Source organism: Triturus cristatus, chromosome 6, assembly GCF_964204655.1.
Source record: "Triturus cristatus chromosome 6, aTriCri1.1, whole genome shotgun sequence".
Taxonomy (NCBI): Eukaryota; Metazoa; Chordata; class Amphibia; order Caudata; family Salamandridae; genus Triturus; species Triturus cristatus.
The window spans coordinates 656,120,999-656,140,794 of NC_140589.1; positions in this window are offsets into that span (position 1 = coordinate 656,120,999).

Below are 19,796 nucleotides of genomic sequence, written 5' to 3' on the forward strand. Positions count from 1 at the left end.
TGTCGCAGAGTGTATCGGGGGACAGTGGCAGGTGATGATGCAAAGGGCAGAACCAAGCAGAACCAAGCAGAACCAGGCCATATGGCGGAGATGAATGCTACTGTGTCCTTCTTACCACTAAGGCAGAATCATCCCCATCTTCGTCCTCAGCTGTTGTATGTGCCTCACATGTGGGTGGTGGTGTTCTGTCTCCAGCACTGTGTGTCACCGACGCATCAGGGGCAGAAGGTGGAATGTCTGCACTGTGTGGCACTGACACTTCAGGGGGCAGAGATGTGGATGAGTGGTAGCAGCAGCATTCATCCGCCCTAGCCCTTGTGGCAGCAATGCCATGAGGAGGGTTTGCAGTGCATTGAGGAACCCAGCTACTTCTCGCTGGTGTGCAGCCGTGGCAGCCGCTCTTTCCACCTACGTCCGCTCCATGTTTTCCATGATCCTCTGCATGTGTCCCAAGTCCCGGGTGACATTGCCAGAGCCACTCTGACTAGACAGTTGTCCTTGTCTCAGAGTCAGGACTCCAGGGATGTCAGCCATGGGTCGTTAGAGGGCATGGAGCGGACTGTGGGTGTCCGTTAGGGACTGTGAGTGGTCCTTGATGGGAATTAGACACCCACGTAGGGCATCTAGTTGGGCTGCCATGCGGTCGAACCCCACCCGCACCTGTTCAGCCAACTTGTCCTGGCACCCCAACACATGGCGTTGGAAGGCCATGTGTTCTTCGGAGGGGTCCTGGGAGGCAGTCGTGGTGGTGGGTGCTTCCTGCTTTGTGGTCTGTGCAAGGGGTGGGGTATCATTGATGCAGCTGGGCTGCCCTGATCCTGGAAGTGGGTTGACGTAGCTGTCAATGAACTCTTGGATGGCGTCGGTGTCGAAGGTGTGGAGGTCCTCTTTGTCATCAGTGAAGAGAGGTTCTGTCTGCTCTGTACGAGGTGTTGATTTTCCCTCTGCAATGTGAAGGGGAGGTGCAGTTTCACTTTGTGTACAAATGTATGTTGACACATTGTACAGACAGCATGACATGGTACATTGTGACTGTTTGGGAGGAGCTGCCTATTTGATGTGGGACATTGGACATTTCAATGACATCACGGATGTATGTTTGTACTTGGACATTTTCATCTCACATTTCCCTGATATGCCAAATGTGATTGGCCAGTTTCCACACACAAGCGGCACCATTTGTGTCCTGTGTTCTGTTGTGGACGTGTTGCGGCTTGTACCACATTGTTATCAATGTTGATGTGCTCTGCATGTTGTGTGTGTGCTGCATTTTGGGTGAGTCGCCCCTGCAGCTCTGATTTTGCTGCCTCTTATCCCTTTCATGTGGTGTGCCATTGACTTCTGTGCTTATACAGTGCTGAAATGTTGCATACTTGGGTACATTGGTCACTTGGTGGGAGTTGGGGGTCTGGGGCATGGTTTGTCTGCAGATGTGTCGTTGACGTCAGGGGTTGTTTGTGCACGTGGATGTGTCAGAGTGTGACCTGCTCCTTTACGGATGTGGTCCACACTCAGCCACCTCAGTGTTGTGGCGTGCAACATTTCATGACATATTAACTTCAGCAATGCTATTCGCCATGCAGTGTCACTTGCATTGCCAGTGTTGCTCACAGACACGCCGCTTTGCTGGGTTTAACACATGTGCATGTGTTGGTTGTGAGATTGGTAGTGTGTGGAAAGGGCCCCCTCTGGGCACATAGGGGATGTGGGCCTACTTGCTGTTTCTAGGTGTGCAGCAGTGTACCAAGAGGATCAGAGACATACTCCAGAGTCATTGTGGGTGTGCAGTGTGCTCTACTTAATTGTGCATGTGTGCCATTGTGCCCATCTCTCCCCGTCCCCCCAAGTCCCTGATCGTTACTCACCCTGTTGCTGTTGTGTCCGGTCATGTTGAGCAGTGTCCGGTCCCCCAACTCCTGCCACTGTCTCCACACTGATGACTGTGGACACCATTTCCTCCATCTCAGCCAGCTCCTCCTGTGGCGCTGGACTTCCACCTCCAGTCTCAATTGCTGCTGAGTTTCTGCTTGATTTTGCGCTTCACATCATTCCAGCGCCTCTTGACCTTTTCCATTGTCCTTTTCAGCACTCTGACTGCATTCACCTTGCCCACGATGGACTGCCATATTCCATTTTTTATTGCCAATGACACAGTGGAGGTGACGAACAGTAGTTGATGGTGTTCTATCACCTCCGTTATCAGGATCCTGTTTTCCTGCGTACTGAACTGTGTCTTCCTCTTCTTCTTGTCCTTGCTCTTCCCTGACCCCGAGGCCCAGGCCATGTATCAAAGTCTTTGGCGAGCGCAAACGGCGCGATTCGCAAAAATCGTCCGTTGGCGCCCGCAAAAAGGCCTTTTGCGATGCATTAAAGTGTTAGGCACTCGCAATTTAAGAAATCGCAATTTATTGCGATTCCTTAAATGCAATGCTAGAAGCACTTAGAAATAGCGAATTCAATATTTGGGACCACACAATTCTCTGGTCTGTATTTTGCAAAAACCGTGAAAAATGCACTAAACGCATTTTTCAAGGTTCCAGGTTATACACACACATGCCCTTGGGGAATGTGTGTGCGCAACATGGGTGCACATTACAATTTCAGGGGTGCAACAGGGTGTAATTTTGACACCTTTGCACCGCTGAAATTGCATGCGCAATTTGCGAGTACCTACTGGCACTCGCAAATTGCGCATGCAATTTCCCATTCAGGAATGAATAGTAAGCCATTCCTTAATTGCGACTCGCAATTTATGAGTCACAATTAAGGAATGTTTAGGAATTGCTATTTTAGTAGCGATTCCTACATGCATAGGCTTTTGAGAGTCCTTAATTGCGATCCCTGAATAATCGCAATTAAGGACTCACAAAAGGTTTTCTTGATGCATGTGCCTGTTTGTGAAGTATAGATTTAGCATAGCAGCAAGTGTACGTAATACATGTGGAGTACATTAAATACATAATACCAGTATATAAAGGAAACTTCCGATGGACAGTAGAATAGATGGACGAAATAAATGTTGAGGTGTTGTGAAGGAGAGTAGAGTAGAGACACAGCTTTTCCCAAGGTTCTGCTGCTCAGATTTATTTAGAGATTGCGGGGTGTTCGCCCACCAATAAGTGGAATGGTTTATAGGTGTGGGTTTAAAAATGTGTTGAAGAGAAGCAGTTTCAGTTTCTTCTTGAGTGAGGGAATGATTGATTGTCGCATAAATCTTGAGATTATAGGACTGTTCGCGGAGCAGAAACGGGTGCAAGATAACTATTATTTAAATTTTAATAAAGAGTAGACTGTGAGAGATTCGAAGAGGTCTCCTTTGGCCGGTTTTGGATAATTTATTCAGGAGGTAGGCTGTTTTCTCTTTGTAAAGAGCTTTATGGGTTAAGCATGCAGTTTCTAATACATCTCTTGACTTGATTGGTAGCCCGTTGAGGTTCTTGAGAGTGTGAGTAATGTAATTGAAGCCTCTCTCCCCCAAAAGTCTTGCCACTGTGTGGAATGTGACATTCAGAGGGGCTACGTGTGTCTTTGGTATTCCCGCAATCGTTGCGTTGCCATAGTCTAGCTTGGGGAGAGCTTGTGATTGGACTACAGTCTTTAGGTCTTTGATGGGAATGAAGGATTTGGCTTTTTTAAGGTGTTTCTGCATGTAGAAGGCACAATTAGCAGAGGCATTAATATGCTCTTTTATGCTCAGGTGACTGTCAAGTGGAATTCCCATTGATTTGACAGAGTTGGATATGGATAGACTGCAGTTATACTGGTGATATATGGAAACTGGAATATCAAAAGTTCTTTAGATTCTGGAGAGAGCACATGGCATGTACGCTTCTATTGCTTCATACGCTAAGATTGTTAGGAATCTGTAATGGCAGTTGTATTTTCTATGCAGAAAGGAATAAATAGTAATTTAGAGACGTAGTGGGAAAATGACATGGTAATGTATTGCTGGAATAATGTGGATGAAATATAGCAATGTAGATATATGAGCAAATAGCTCATTCTACTTCAATTCTGGAGTATTAGTGGATTGGTTATCATACATATGAGAATCGCACAGTGAGGATAAGCACTGCTATGTCACTACGGGTGATTTCTCTGAGTGTTTAGCATTCATTGTGTGCTAGCATGTAAATGTGTTATCACAAGAATGAGGAGAAAATAATCAATTGGAATGCAGCTCAAAGAAATTACCTACTGCTAAGATTAATTCCAGCTCTCCATCTATCATTTTTCTATTTTCAGTAAGCCATCCAATGTAGCAAGTGGGTCCAGTAGAGATGGTGTCGGGCATCGAAGCTGCTCTCAATGATGAAACCAACAAGTATGAAAAATGTCAAAGGTTTCTTGCTGCTTCGTCCATTGGGGATATGGATTGCTGTTCTGGATTTCTGAAATGGATCTAAGACTCATTTGCATATAGGTGGTGCCTCTCTTTAACGCATAGTGCAAAAATAAATGATGACCTAGCATACAGGGCACAGAAATTACAATAAAGTAATATCAATTAAAAATTCCATCTATAAGTTTTAGTTTTCCTTTGTTTCAACAGGTTTCATGGCAGGCTGCCACTCTGAGCATCATATTATTAGCAGCATGATCCAATATTTTAACAAAAACATATACATAATTGTTGGTATACTTGAAAAGTAAAGTAAAGTTTATACATGGGGGGGGGATCTGTCATAGGATGGTAGGGCTCGGGCCTATAATGTTTTCGTTTTAATGATATTTAGGCTTTAAACACTGACATTATGGTATGCTATTATCTGGCAAAGTCAAAGTGATCAACGTTATTTCTTGGCACGGTAATAAAATCTAAATTTGCAAACAGATTTGTAATGGTCATGTTTCAAGTTCAGTGCGGTTTATGATGGGAGCACAGCTCCGCCTTGGCCTGCTCTGCATTGCATATTTGGTATTTGGCACACAGTTTTTGCATGACTGTTTTATATGGTACCCAGCTTCAGATCTCAATATAATGAATGTCATCTTCAGTGTGACCATGCTACTCTAAGACTACATGAAGGGTTTGAGATCCATCTTTTCCTTGTAGACCATTTGCCTAGTTTCCTGGTTATTAGGGAATATATATAGTATTGTGTTTTATAATGCTGTGATGCCTATAACTGGCCCCATTGGAGCTGAATTATAGGAATTACTGTTCATCTGTTTCCAAATATGGCTGCCAGGAAATGCACTGGCTCAATATAATGTAGCACCTGCATTCACTTTTAGGAATGTTTCTGCTCAAGCTTGTGAGGCAGATAATTCGTTAAAAAACGCTATTGTGTTCCATCATTAATTGGTACTATCCATGAAAAGCCCACTCAGAAGATACCTGTGGAGACGAGCATCTGCATGCCTCCCAGTTTAGGGAGTGAAATTCTACCACAATTTAAATGTAATACAAGTTTCTTTGCGAATTTCTGTCAACTGCACCTGGTCTCGATTCAAGAAGTGATGTGTGTGAGAGAGAGAGAAAGAGAGAGAGAGAGAACTTCAATTGACAATAATCTTTGGCACAGTTTGAGCCCCGAACAAACCCCAACGTCATTTACTAATGTAAATATTCTTAGAAGCAATTTAAAATTAAAAAGAGGTTTAGGAAGATAGTCTGAGGACGCCTAGATGTGTATCAAAAACGTCTGTAAATGTCTCTCAGTTCACACATTTGACAGAGAAAATTATAGTGATGTTCTGATCTACTCTACTGACATTAGCAAAACAATTTCACTTTCACAGTGTTTTATTCAAGTATGTTATTTATTTGTTGTAAATATTTCATGTTATAGAGAGAGCTTAGAGCGTGGATGTACTTTATTGGTTTTTTTCACTGCCTTTGAAACATTGTATTTCCCATAATATACAACATGCGCCTGGAATTTAATAAGTGTAAGTGATTTGATTCTTACGTAGGGAAGTTATTTTAAGTAACTTGCTTTTTCAATATAAGTTCCTTTGGCTTGGATTTTCATTTGCTTGTGTGGCACTTTGGAAATAAATGGTTGGGGCAGTACTCTGAGATACCTTCTTCGGTGAAATAAATTGTGGCAATGTCATTGCAAAAAACTATTGTTGGTGGGGTATATTATAAGAATTGTGAATTACTGAATGAAAATACATACATACTTTGATTTAACTATAATATTACAATGACAAAACTTTAAAGAAAGGGCTCCAGGCAGAGTAATTAAAAATACCTGGTGTGTATATGCACTACTCTTTCTAAGGGATCTGTAGGCTTCGCAAGGCATCCAAAGTATACACTTTGCATAAAAAGTAAAGATTCTTTTAAAATTGGAAAGCAACCCTTTTTCTTTGTCCAAGCCCATTTGTAATGAAAATGAACGATGCTTTACGTAGGAGCACAATGAACAAAGTTATGTTTGATACAAGAAAATGACTGTCTACCTATTGGTTCCAGAATGCACGTATACCACTTTCAATACTTTGGGGAAGCACCAGAAGCCACAGTCTCTAGAAAGCTACCAACCTTTTACAGCGAGGACAATGTTTGAGGAGCAACTGCCCCATGTTCATGCAAGTTACAGACTGCATCATTCGTCTTCTCTTGGGGTACTTTAACCTTCAACGTCATGCCAATTCGCCCAACCACCTTTCAGTTTGGTGATATTCCACCGCAAACATCCTTCAACTGCAAGTAAATAAAATCACATTTTCCTTAGTTATTGATGTTACCTCTATTGAATCCTCTTTAATCACAATATCAAAACAGGACCAGGAAACTGGTCAAATTGAATAAAATATTACACACATAAAGAACTGAGGGCCGTATTTATGACCAAGACGTGCAAAGCAGTGCAGCAAGTCACCTTGCTGTGCTGCACTGCGTGACAGTGAACGGGCTGGAATGTGTCGTATTTAAGTCAATACGTGCATTCCTGCCTTTTCTCTTGTGCTGGTGCCATTTTGGCTGCCTAGCATCAATGCAGACACCCTTGCACCATGGTGAAACAGTGCCTGCGTTGTAACAAGTATTGGTTTTTTTGGCAAAAAGGGGCACCTTCCTGCACATAAAAATTCACTAAGGCTTTTTCCTCTTTCAACATGTGCTTCAGAGTGCAGTACCGAGAGAAAGAGGAGAAAAGGGGGGGGGAGAATAAAGATATTTCTCCTTGTTACGCCTCACCTGGGGTGCTGTAGGTTTCTGGTGAATTTCCAGGCCTACCACTTCTGGTAAATATGGGAAAGCGTAAAAATTCATGGATGTTGCTTGGCAACACCCAAGCATACCCATGAAAATTCCTCCCTGGCACAAAGTAATGCAACACTACAATTTTCCCTGTGTTGCTTTACTTGAGATTCATAAAGCTACTCAGGGCCATGCAAGGTGGCCTACGTGGTTTTATAAATCTCATTTTTAAGTTGCATCACACTTGCGCCATATTGTTTGGTGCAAGAGTGATGCAAACGGGGTCATAAATATGACCATGAGTGCTAGAATAAAAATAGGCAAAAAGAAATTTATATTACAGAAAAAGCAAAACCACAAATACAAACAATAGATTCTCCATATTGAGCTTTGCATGATCATGGTTAGTGTCACACTTGGCAAATCAGGAAAAACAAAGTAATAATTAAAGCTGAACGATTATTTTAGCACTAACCCATTTATTAAGGTAAAATAAATCTTCGATTGCTTCCTCAGCAACTGCACTCCTGAGATGTATAACACAAATGAAACATTTCTTGAACAATAGCTCATCGAGCTCACACGTCTTCTACAGAACTTCCATCAGAAGTCCTTGAAAATGATGTTTGGGTATCAAAGAAGCTTCATTCACAATAGAAACTTGCTAACATAGTATACAACACTAATTAATTGATGCCATCTGCTTGATTCTTCACAGAACAAGAGGAGAGATGGCTTCACAGCAGGGCACTGATTGGGAGACGCAGGTTAAATAGAACCCAAAAAGACAGCATCCAGTTTAAAATTAATGGTGTATCACATGAAAATGTGGCCCAACTATTTATAGCATAATCTACACTTCGATATGACATAAGCATTTAATTTCAGGAGCAATGATATTATACAGCACTAATTCATTGGCTCCGTCTGCTTGATTCTCCATGGAACATGAAGAAATATGGCTTTGCAGCAGGACACTGAATGGGTGGGGGAATGAGCAGGTTGAATAAAACACAAAATACAGAATTCAGTTTAAAATGATTGTGGTATCACACGAAAATGTGGCCTAACTATTCATAGCATAATTGTGGTAATCTCGGCACAATCCAAGGAAATGATGAAACGTGAAGAGGATACCGGCACAGTGTTTACTGAAGCACCAGTAAAAACAGTACAAACCCAGGAAGTAGGAGGAGAGAGAAGTCCAAGGAGGCATTGCTGTCCAGCCAGGAATCCTGAGCATAATGGACAACGGTGGAACCTCAGGATAAACAGAACATCATGACACAGACTAAAAGAAAACAAGGTATCACAGTACAAAACCTTCCTTTCCACAAAATGAAATGAAAGAAAAACACATTCCTTCCCACAAAATGAAATGAAAGAAAAACAGTAAGCGTACAGTAACCTACAACAGCAGATAATCTTGAAATTTAGCAGGAATTATCTTTTTACTTTTAGGAACAACATCTGAAGAAACAGCATTGGTCCCAATAGCAACAACATCAGCAGACGTGGATGAAATTGTAATTCCATCTTGCAAATTCTCATTGACACAATGTGAAGTTTCCCCCTGAGGTTGTGTTTGCAACATATTTCATTAGTATTAAGCAGTTCATCATCAGCACACAAATCCCAAGTTAAAGATGGGCCTATTACGATGTCAGTCGTAAGGCCTTCAATCTCAGGTCAGAGGCCTTACGACCAACAACGTTGGTTTCAATTCTAACAAGCTGATTTTGATTCTGCCGGTTGGAATTGAAACCGTCCAATCATTCCAGCTGCCTTTTACGCTGTCCGGATTACGATGCAGTGTGAATTAAACTTGTTACTCGTTACTGCTACTGAGAGTGCGTTGCTTATTTGCAGATACACTTGGATTGATAATTGCCGGCGGTAGCTCTACCGGCTTAACGCGCCACCCAACCACGGGCGAGATCCCCAGGAGGAGCTGTTCCTGTTTGCATATTCAAATTGAGGGAATCTTGCCGGCCGCGGAGTCCATTTACGAATGATTTCGACTACACGAGGATACTACCAGCACCAGTACCATCGGTGACCTCACCCGTAACAGCGTCCTAGAGGTAAGCCTGTCCCGTCCGGGGAGTGTGATCGGGAGTTCAGCGCGGGATACGCGCTGATCTGCTCGGCTGCATTTCCACTGGGAGGGAGGCGTCTCTAGATGGCTGTCGGGGAGGGTTTGTGTGTTCAGGCATTGTAAGGGACTGGGGTATTGTCCTCATTTCGATCGCTTCGATTACTGAAGCTGACACGACGAACATTTGTCACGTGTCCCTACTGTACCACAACGATGTGTCCACCCTAAAGGAAATATTGCGGCATTGGGAACTTTAAACTTTTTAAAGGGTAGCAGCATACGAGTGAGTTTGAGTAGCTTATCTGTACGTTCACAACTGACACAATTCTAGGACATAAGTGACGCTGTGTCACGTATGTTATACCATATTCAGTGAAAAACAGACAAAATTAATCACATCTCCACAGGTCGTATGGTTATTCATATAATATGGATGAAGACGCGCAAAGATGTCTAGCAGCCCAAACACTCTTAGCACGAGCACCTGGCAAGCTACAACAGGGCACAGTGAGACCAGACGCGGACACCACCCTCACGACAAAATTGAAGAAATTCGAAAAACTTAAGAAATCTGAAACATCTAAATGGTGGGAAGCAATTTCCCTCCAAGACTACATAGATAAAGGGATGGTACCACGCGGACTAAGGATTTATACCACACCATCATACGAGTCACCCAACCCTCGTATGCTGGAGGAATGGTCTGAGAACTCAACAAAGAGCTCGAGAACTATGCTCTGTATCCTTGTGAAGTATGCTTGGGAAGATCGTGAGAGTATACTTAAAGAGATAGCGGAAATTGAAGAAGATCTTAAGACACATAACGAACAAGCTATAATCAAAAAATTCAAGGATGAATTAAGAACAAGATTAACTCAACATGAAGAAGACATAAAATTGAGAAAACAAAGAAAACTTCATCGTGACTACACAGACTATGAGACGGGTCGCATACTTACCTACAGCAGAAAGTATGATCATATGTATGACATCCAAGAATCTAAATCGGATAAAGACAAAACAAGCATCACGGAAACCTTAGTTCCAACAAACACCATAACTTATGACTCAGACACGGATAATTCAGAAAACACAACTAGTACTACATCGGAAGTAGAGGTGATAACTCGACCGGCGACTTTTTTGGACGAATTCCGAGTGCTGAAGAAGGGGCGGCAATCGGGGAAACCAACCCCTCCACAAGCACGAACACCGAGAGGGAGAGGAAACCGTGGAAGAGGGAGAGGCAGAGGAAGAGGCAGGGGTGCAGCAAACAGAGGAGAACAAGACGGAAACACAGAACCAATAAGAGAAAGAAACACAGAGCCGATGGGAACCAGACGGGGAGGCTACAGAATGAAGCAACCATGAATGACAACGTTATGGTAAATAAAACCATTGTTAACCTTACTAACCGGCATCTCTCAAATCTTGAGAAGAAAACACTGTGTCTTGGCCTATCGTTCTGCCCCACGGAAATATTCAACTATTCTAATACTAGAGTAGACATGTTTAAATTCATTAGGAAGTTGAAACTCTCTAAATGGCATATTTTAAAAGGGAGAACGAAGGAATATAATCCCGTATTGTTTGATGTTAATGATCAACCAAGTCTCACAATAGGAGATGCTAATATTGTAAGAACCATGCAAGATTTAGCGTTTAATACAGCTAGTGAGGATGTCAGTGAAGACACATTTGCTGGAATTAGCAATATCGTGACAGATAAAGCGGCAAGGACGAGCTTTAAGCCCAAATCTATATTCTACCCAGTACTTCCACACGACAACATAGATACATTTCATGATGTTGTCACAAAATCACTTCTTGATTGTAAACATGGGCAAAGCAGAGGTAAGGATAAATCTTACAACCTTACCATGAAACAAAAATCTATCATCACAGCCTTGGGGAATGACCACAACCTCATTATCCGTCCTGCGGATAAAGGGGGCAATGTGGTCTTACAAGACAAAGAAATGTACCTCAAAGAAGCATATAGACAATTGGAAAATGATAAATACTATTCAAAAAGCAACACACAAGATTATAATGAAAGTATTATTACAACCTGGGAGAAATTATCAACCTGGCAACAACAAGGCATAATCTCGTGGGAGGAATATTTATTTCTCAAAAGAGACTACCCCAAACTTCCAATTATATACTTTCTCCCCAAAATTCATAAAAATCCACTTGTACCCCCCGGAAGACCCATTGTCTCATCTATAGGAAGTGTATTTGAGAACATCTCTAAATATGTCGATCATTTTTTTACAGGACTATGTGTTTAAATTGCCAACACATGTTAAAGACACAAAGGATTTCTTGTGTAAAATTGACAGTATTGTATGGGAAGAAGGGCACATGTTTTTAACATTAGATGTATCTTCTTTGTATACTATCATTGAACACAACCAGGGAATCAGAGCATGCACACATTATCTTAATGACAGAGACATCATGTATCTAGATCACACCAAGATGCTGGTAGAAATGATGAACATGTGTCACCATAACAACATATTTTTATTTAATGGAGACCTGTACAAACAAACCACTGGTACGTCAATGGGAACGTGTTTCGTGCCTAGTTTCGCGAATCTGTTTCTAGGGGTGTGGGAGGATGAAGTACGCAAGGATCCTAAGTATGCTATATATCTCGACAAAGTGGATACATGGTTGAGATATATAGATGACCTGTTTCTTATCTGGACAGGTAGTGAACAGGAGGCCATGGAATTTGTGAATCTGCTCAATGACAACCTGTACAACATCATCCTAACCCACAATTTGCAAAAAGAGGAAATAGAATTCCTAGATATCAAGATTATGGCTAAAGGGAATACACTGAAAACAAGACTGTACCGTAAGGAAACAGCAGGTAACAGTCTCCTTCATGCCCTCAGTAGCCACCCTGAAACACTCAAATGGAGCATACCTTATGGTGAGCTGCTGAGGGCAAGACGTAACTGCAGTGAGATGGAGGGATATTTGGAGGAAGAAAAAACTATGTTATGTAGATTCAGGGAACGAGGTTACCCAGATTGGGTGCTTAACAAGGCCGTATCCAAAATCAGGAACATAACAAGAGAGGAAACTCTGGAAGTTAAAACACAGGAGAATACCATGGAGAGCAAAGAGACGAGAGTGATTCTTACCTTTAATAAGGAATCACCTAAGATTCAGAAAATACTCACTGAAAATTGGAACATTTTACAAAATGATCCTATCATAGGTTCCACAATTAGTACTAGACCCAAAATAACATATAGAAAAAGCAAACGCTTGCGGGATATACTAGTACGTGGAGATGTCACTGTAAACAGAGACCTCAACCAACATAACCTGAAGGGTTTTCACCCCTGTGGCCACTGTAAGGCTTGCAGAAATAGCAAAATGGTGAAAGAATTTAACGTACCAGGGAAGAGAGATATGAAACCCATAACACAGTTCCTTACATGTAGCACGACATTTGTCGTGTATGTTTTGGAATGTCCTTGTAAGAAGAGGTATGTAGGGAGCACTACTCATATGGCTAAAAAGAGAGTTCTTGAGCATCTGTGAGCAGTTAACAACAGAGACCCTCATTACCCCATTGCACGACATTTTGCAGAATTACATTCATCTAACAGTAACTTACTATCCTACTTTGCAGTGGAACAAGTGAGAGTAGGGCGACGAGGTGGAAATAGGGAACTGACCTTAAGAAAACAGGAATCAAAGTGGATTATGGACCTGGAAACCAAGTTCCCTAAAGGCCATAATCAAGATGAGGAACTGGCAACTCATCTGATAGAAGATTAACCTGTCCAATTACTACTGTTCTCATCCATTCATATGCGTACTGTATATAACCTGTGTTGGTTTTTTATTGGAAATATTGTATTGGTAATATTTTAAATATTGTTTTTCTTGTCCTTTATCTTTCAGGAGGAAAGGAAGGGGCCCTTTGTATCTTCACGAGCACTTCACGGGCTCCTACCCTTTTCTTCGTATCTACAGATAAGAAATCCGCAGATGAGTAGATAAGAAATCACCTCTTTTTTCACACTTATCTTTTTCACAAATTTCTGTTTTGTGTATGCATATTTTGTGTAGATGTACTTACAAGATGGTCTGTAGTCAGAACATTTAAATAGAGGCAACAAGCTTTCTTCCTTAATGGTACCACCACTTTGGTGCGAGTTTTGATTTTATGAAGATAATAAGTACATGCAACTGTGTTTATACGTTGTCTGGACACTTTTTTGGCCATGTGTCACTATGACGCAAATAATGTTTGCTATTAACTGTTTGAGCACTTTTAATTGCTGAGAGGTGGCCACCATAGCCGTGATCCCTGGAGCTTTTGTGTTGGCTTTTCTTTGCTCATGAGTCACTATGACGAGTTCTATATGTGTTTATCGTAACATTGTACAGTCACTGGTCCATTTAAGAAGAAAAGTCTCACCACCATGGTGTGAGTTTTGAGTCTATGGAAAGATAAATAATTAGTATATGTAACTGTGTGTATGCGTTTTGGCCAAATGTCACTATGACGCAAATAGTGTTATTTACTGTTTGAGCACTTGTTTTATAAAAAAGCTGAAAGGTGGCCACCTAAACCGTGATCCCTGTGGCTTTTGGTTGGCTTTCCGTTGCTTAAGAGTCACTATGACGAGTTTTATGTGCTTATTTTGACAATGTATACGTGCATTTATGCTGCAAACAAATAACAATAACAAGATACAACAAAACAACACAAAAATAACATGATAATAACATTTGATGCTGTGCTTTTGCTTCACTATGCATAGCAGAATGTACCTACTAAAAGATGGCCGCCAAAGTCACTCTTGTATATATGACTGAGATCTGAAGTCCTACATACCATATGTATTTACTTATAGAGGATTGTGTCTGAATGTATCACTGTGTGACCAAGGGAGCGCGACTCCCGAAACGCGTAACAGTGTGAATTAAACTCGTTACTCGTTACTGCTACTGAGAGTGCGTTGCTTATTTGCAGATACACTTGGATTGATAATTGCCGGCGGTAGCTCTACCGGCTTAACGCGCCACCCATCCACGGGCGAGATCCCCAGGAGGAGCTGTTCCTGTTTGCATATATATATATTCACTGAAAAAACCATAGGTTTCAGGGGTGTTATAGTTAGCTGGACTTTTCACTTGTACAAAACCATTGAAATTCCCCCGTTATAGTTAGTTCAGCTAACTATAACTCGCGCGCCCGCAATGCACTGCTGATGACGTCACATATTACATCACTCATGACATGGTCAGTGAAATCACTCATGACATCACTGATGACATCTCAAATGACATCACTGATGACATCACTGATGACATCATCCAGTGAATGTGTGTTTTTCTGAAAATTAAATATGTTTTATATATGTATATCTCAAGGTCGATGGAAGAATAAATGGGTATATAAGTGTCTAAATGGATGATTTGTTTTTGAAAAATTGATTGTGTAACTGACTGATTAAGTGTATCATAGTGAATACATGGCTTAGTGAGTAATGTTTAAATATGTAAATATCTGTATCAGTCTCTCACTTTGTGTATAAGTGGCTGCATGGGTTGGTGAGTAGCTACATGGGTGTCTATATAGGTTATTAGTTGGTTTTTTGAGTATCAGTCTGAGTGTCTGCATGGTTCGGTGGGGGGTATTACGTAGTGCATAGGTGCATGAATGAGTGACTCACTGTTAGTATGTGTTGAACACAGCATGTGTGCAGGACTGTATGGGTGGATGAGTGTGTGTATGGGTGTGTTAGTGAGTGAATGACTGTCTCAATAGTGTCTTTATGAGTAACTACATATGTTTTAAACTAGTATATGTGACTATTGGTGTATATATGTGAGTATATGTGAGAGTGAGAGATTGAAAGAGTTCCTGTATGAATAAGTATGTGTTTCTATAAGTGATTGTTTAAAAGACTAAGTATGTGTAAGTTTCCGTAGAAGTAAGTATGGTGGTGTGTGTATAACTGTATATGCAAGTAAATGTATGTTTGATTCTTTATTAGCATGAGTGACTATGTGTGTGAGTAACTCTATGGATCAGTGGCATTGTGTAACAGGATGTATAGGTGTATGAGTACATATGATGAGTGAGTACATGTATGAGTGACTGTATAGGACTGTTGGTGAATGAGTGGATGTGTATGTGGATCTTAGAATTACTGAAGAGGTTGTTGTAACTGGTATTGGTATGTCCATTGTTTTGAAAATTTTAGTCTCTATTTTTGAATGTGTGTATCAAAGGTTATATTAGGGTGAGAGGAGGTCTGCCACTCTATCACAAGGATGATGTCATCAGTGATGTCATCAGTGATGTCATTTGAGATGTCATCAGTGATGTCATGAGTGATGTCACTGACCATGTCATGAGTGATGTAATATGTGACGTCATCAGCAGTGCATTGCGGGCGCGCGAGTTATAGTTAGCTGAACTAACTATAACGGGGGAATTTCAATGGTTTTGTACAAGTGAAAAGTCCAGCTAACTATAACACCCCTGAAACCTATGGTTTTTTCAGTGAATTTCTGAGGTTTTTTAAATGCTAATTCCTAACTATAACGTGCCTGAAACCTATGGTTTTTTCTGTGAATTTCAAAGGTTTTTTAAATGCTAATTTCTAACTATGCCTACAGAGATAGGACATGTGAAGAAAGAAGAAAAAATGCACAGAAAGAAACAAAAGAAGTGCAGAAAGAAGCAACAGAAGTCCTCAAATACAAAGATAAGTGCAGGAAGAAGGATAACGTGCAGAAAGAACAAAAAGAAGAGCAGAAAGAAGCCTTGTTGCAAAATCATCCTGTACCCTCAACTTTTTCAGACGGATACTGGTGGAAACTGAGTCTGACTAACCAGTCCTAGAGCCAGTGCTATGTTAAAAGACACTTAGAATACAGTGAAAACACCTACATACACTAGGGAACATTATGCGTTGGGGTCCCCCTGTGATTAGCATGACCTCCTCTGTAAGCCCCTAGTGTATAATAGGGCATGGGGATTAAGACTACCTCTTAAAACAGGCCACAGGGCGTTTTTGCACACGTTAACTCAGGCCCCGTCCCCTCCCTTCACCACTGTGTAAACACGCCCTGTGTCCATTTTTAGTTGGGAGATTAAGTTCATTTGAATCCTGAGGGTCCCTAGGGTCCAACTAGCCCACTAGGTACCTCCAGTAAGTGCCACAGAGCTGCGTTGCAGAGAGGTGTAAAAAGTGGCACGGCCTGGACCACCTCTCTGCAATGCAGCTCAGTGGCGCTTACTGGAAGCACTTGGTGGGCTAGTTAGCCCCCAGGGGCCCTCAGTATTGAAGGGAAATTATATCCCCAATTTAAAACGTGCCATAGTGCGTGTTTGCACACGTCACCTCAGGCCCCGTCCCCTCCCTTCACCACTGTGTAAACGCGCCCTGTGGCTGTTCTAAGTTGAGAGATTAAGTCCCCCTGAATCCTAAGGGTCCCTAGGGTCAAACTAGACCACTAGGTACCTCCAGTAAGCGCCACAGAGCTGCATTGCAGAGAGGTGTAAAAAGGGGCTTGGCCTCAGAACACCTGGCTGCAGCGCAGCTCCCTGGCGCATACTGGAGATGCCTGTTGGGGGCGCGTTTGCAGAGTGCTGCACGGAGGGGGCATGGCCTCCGGCACGATGCCAGTTTTTTATTTATTTTAGTTTTTTAAGAAGGGGGGCTGTTTGGTTCCCCTTCTTATTCTAATTTATTGGCCCTGATGACCCCATCCCCCAGGGCCAGTCTCCTAATTATTATTTTTTTGACCCCAAACCCCAGGGCCGGCCACTGTTTTTTATTATTTTTAAAAAATATATATTTATAGACACACCTAGGACATGCTGGACAAACCGTACGTACCTATCACCATGACGATTTGCGTGATATTCATTAAAAGGCGACTATGCATGCAATGAATCCACGTGGAATGTATTTACACCACTAGTGAAGCTCTGACATGTCTGATGCCCTACCGTGCCTAATCCTGGTAGACACCCTTGTCGTTTATTTATACAAACATGGGTAGCTATTGACGGGCACATTTAATACACATGCACACCAAGCCATTCAAAGGGGATTCGACAAAAATTCGACCAAAACTATGCAAGAAACCCCCCTCACGGTTAATAAAACACACATCCACTGCCGGATGTGTAATACTTTTTATTTTACTCTTTGGATAGGGGACGAACATCACTTGAGAGTCACAGCGTGCTCCTGACAGAGCCCAATGCTGTGTTACACCCACCATTGCCTGCCGAGTGCCACACACCTCTGTGTTGTATTCCACTAGCTAGTGCATATGCTATGACACTCTCTAGCCCATGTGCACTGTAACACCACCCCGTGAATATGTCATGCCACACTTGTCTTCGCACGGGTTATATTGCCCCATCTAACGTGCCTTTCTCGATGCCTATGTTATAACGCACAGTGCTATGCCATACATATTACAATCTGGGATCCATATCTTTGTCACAGTGCATATGCAACGTTACACTCCCCAGCACATATTTTATATTACAACTTTAGAGACTAGTTAGGTTACACAACACTGCCCTGTGCATATTACACTCCAAGGCGCATATCGCATAGCACGCGCTAGTGCCTGTGCTATCTCGCGCTCTCCCATGAATCTGTCATTGCGCACAATGTATTGCATATTATATTTCACGCCCGGTTCATCTTATATCACACTTTTTGGTGCATAGTTTATACCATACACTATATCTAGTTTTCATTTTCAATCGTGCTCTCAGGACTATGTTCTATATAACACTGTGTTCACCTACCCTTTTCACGGGCATTACATTTTGCGATAGGGGGTGGAGGGTCAGGGGGTGTTTCTGCCAAGTGAGCCCGGAGTCACAGTCACAAACGTCCTCTTCTTCCTGAATAAAAGTGAGACTATGCTGCATACTTGTTCATATTTTAAGTAGTTCGCACAGACACAATGTTTTAAAAACAATAAAGTTCCTAATACCCGCCTTCTCTGAACAGTTAGCTTGCTGCCCCATCCCCTTCCTCCCTATCCTCTGTTGTGTGAATCCATGGACTAGCCTCCTCCCTCCTGCCATGCATGGTCTGATGTGCTGCCACTGCCCTCAATTTAGTATGATGTACCAGTCCACTCCTCCTTCCCTCCATTGCCCAATTCTATGCCCCATCATTGACCTCCTGCTTAAACTCTGTGCTTAGCTTGCTGCCCCTATTCTCCTTCCCCCTGCCCTCCGATGTCTTTGTGCATGCCCCTGCTCCATCCTTTTTGCCCACCATGTCCCATGGACCTGCCACTCCTATCTACTCTGAGTTTTCTGTTGAGCTGCCACTCCCCTCCCACCTGCCTAGCATTGTCAGATGACTGTAACCTGTCCCTGCCACCTCCACCCTGCCTGTCCACATGCCATGCCCCTATCCTCTTCCTCCTGTCCTACATGGTCCATTGTACTGCCACACCCTTCTGCCCTCCCTGGTCTGTTGTGCTGCAACTGCTCCTCCTGCCTGCCCCGTGTGGTCTGTTGTGAGGTCCCTTCCCCTGAACATTCTTGTCTGTGCACAGGTCCTGACCCTTCCTTCTATCCTCCATCGTCCTTTGTGCATGCCCCTCCACCCTCCTTCTTGCCCATCATAGCCATTGTGCTGCCACTAACCCTCCCACTTGCCATGCATGGTCTTCTGTGCTGCCATGGCCCCTCCCACCTTCCCTGTGTGGTCAGTTAGCTGCCCCTGACCCCCTCCCACCTTATCTCCATGGTCTGTGTGTATGCCATCACAGTCTCACTGTTGCTCTTCATGGTGTGTCTTGCTTCTAGTGCCCATCCTGCCTGACCTCCATGGCTATCTTGCTGCTCCTGCCCTGCCCCCTTGCCCCCAGCCCTACTCCCTCCCTCCTGGCTTGTCTGTTCCATTGTAATGCCCCTGATCCGTCCCTCCTGCCCTTTATGGTCTGTTATACTGCAGCTTTCTCTCCTGTCTGTCCATTATGGTCAGCTAGCTACCATTGCCTCTTGCCCCTCTGTTCTCTGTTGTCCATGTGCATGGTCCTGTCCCCTCCCTCTTGCTTTCTATGGATTGTTGTGCTGCACTCCCGTCCTGCATGCCCTGTGTGGTGTATTGTACTGCTGCAAACCCTGATGCCTGCCCTGCAGGGTCAGTTTGGTGCACCTCTCCATGTCCCTCCTGTCCTCTGTTATCCAAGTCCATGTCCCTATCCCATTTCCTTCAATGATCCAATGTACCATACTTGCGAACATTTTGAACTTGGTAAGAGGGAGATTTTGAAAAAAAACTGGGGTATTGATTTTCCCCTTTGAGTTACATTGAAAAAGAGGATATTGTAGACAGGAGACAGATCAAATAAAGCCCATTTGAGCTTAAAAACATTGGACGTTTCCTGGCTGAATCGGGTCTGTTGGCATGTATGGTTGTACTACCATTGCCTCTTCCTTCTGCCCACAATGGTCTATTACATTGCCACAGCCTTGAAGGAGGGTAGATTTTGTATCACAGG